This window comes from Callospermophilus lateralis, chromosome X, assembly GCF_048772815.1.
Source record: "Callospermophilus lateralis isolate mCalLat2 chromosome X, mCalLat2.hap1, whole genome shotgun sequence".
NCBI lineage: Eukaryota > Metazoa > Chordata > Mammalia > Rodentia > Sciuridae > Callospermophilus > Callospermophilus lateralis.
In genome coordinates this window covers 50325808-50327527 of record NC_135325.1, presented here as the reverse complement: position 1 = coordinate 50327527, position 1720 = coordinate 50325808, and positions in this window count along the sequence as shown.

Genomic DNA, 1720 nt, shown 5'->3' with positions numbered 1-1720 from the left:
ATTTTCAGTGAGAAATACACCTAAAATTTAAGCCTTACTGTTCAGATCAAATGGATATAGGCTCCTTCAGTTACTTCAGGGAATGTAAAAACTCCTGGGTGATTTGTTTTGTACATCAGAAAAGAGGAATTTATGAGCTGAATTTCCACATTTGTATGCTTGATGAATGGATTGAAAAAGATGTAAGGTGCGGATCTTCACCTGCATCATGGTGGGAAAATGCACAGGGAAACAGTGATCTGGACTTAGATGCAGCCTGTGAATTGCTGACTCACAAAGTGTTACATCAATATTTTCAAAATTAGCCAGAAATGGTGGCACAAACCTATAATCCCAGCAAATCAGGAGGCTGAGGCAAGAATATCACAAGCTCAAGTCCAGCCTCAGCAATTTAGCAAGGACCTAAACAACTTGGTGAGACCCTATCTCAAAAAAGAAAAAAAAAATGCTGGGGATAGCAGCTGGGGTTGTGGCTCAGTGATGGAGCACTTACCTAGCATGTGTGAGGCACTGAATTTGATTCTTAGCACCACATATAAATAAATAAAATGTCCATCAACAACTAAAAAGAAATTTAAAAAGTGCTCGGGATATAGCTGAGTGGTGAAATACCCCTCCATTCAATAATCCCCAATACAAAATATATATACATATATATTTTCAAAAATAACATGCAATCACATTACTAATATATTAGTAGTAATTGCTTTTAATAAAAATTTTATATCATCAATAAATTACCTGTTTAAATTTAAAACTCATGCTGAACCTGGTGGTGTACACCTGTAATCCCAGTGACTAGGGAAGCTGAGGTAGGAAGATCATAAGTTCAAGGTCAGCCTGGGCAACTTAGCAAGACCCTGTCTCAAAATGAAAAGGGCTGGGAGAGTAACCCTGGGTTCAGTCCCTGCCGCAGTCTGGCTGGGCACAATTCAGGAGCCACTTGTCAAAAGAAACTAACTTTATTTTTAGAACCACACAAGCCAAACAAAACAGCTCCTCAGGAAAAAAACCTCAGAGCCCAACTGCCACCACCGGCTTCCCACAAGCCACACTCCCCAACCACCAGCCTCCACACCTCCCACAATCCTCTTCCTCTTGAGGCCGATTGGCTGGGTCGCATGGGTGGAGCCAAAAAGTCCCCCAATGAGCAGCTCCGTGGCCTGAAAGGGCAGGGAAACAGCCCAATGAGCTTCACCGCAGAGGAGCCAATCAGCTAGATGTTGCTGGGGCCGCTGTGAGCCAATCATCAGCTGGCAGTCTGAAAGTTTGCTGGGGCCCCTTCAGCTCATCAGCTGGCAGTCTGAAAGTTTGCTGGGGCCCCTTCGGCTGTGGCTCTCAACAAGTCCCCAGTAATGCAAAAAAATAAATTTAAAATTCAGCTTATCTTTCAAACATATCTGTAATATTGTTTATACACAGTTTACACGTAATTATATGTTTGTGTGATATAATAGAAAATAATATTTTAGCTAGGCATGGTGGTAGAGTCCCAGCTACTTGGGAGGCTGAGAGAGGAGGATCATTTGAGCCCAGGAGTTTAAGGCCAACCTGGACAATGTAATGAGGCTTATCTCAAAAACAAAAGTCTTTTGATTCTTGGCATATAGCTTCTAAACCCCTTAGAATCTCTATTGTGATGTCTTTTGTATGCTGATATAGAGATGATTAGGTGGATGGAGGCCCCTAAATAGCTTCAGAAATAGGGGATAGTAGCCAG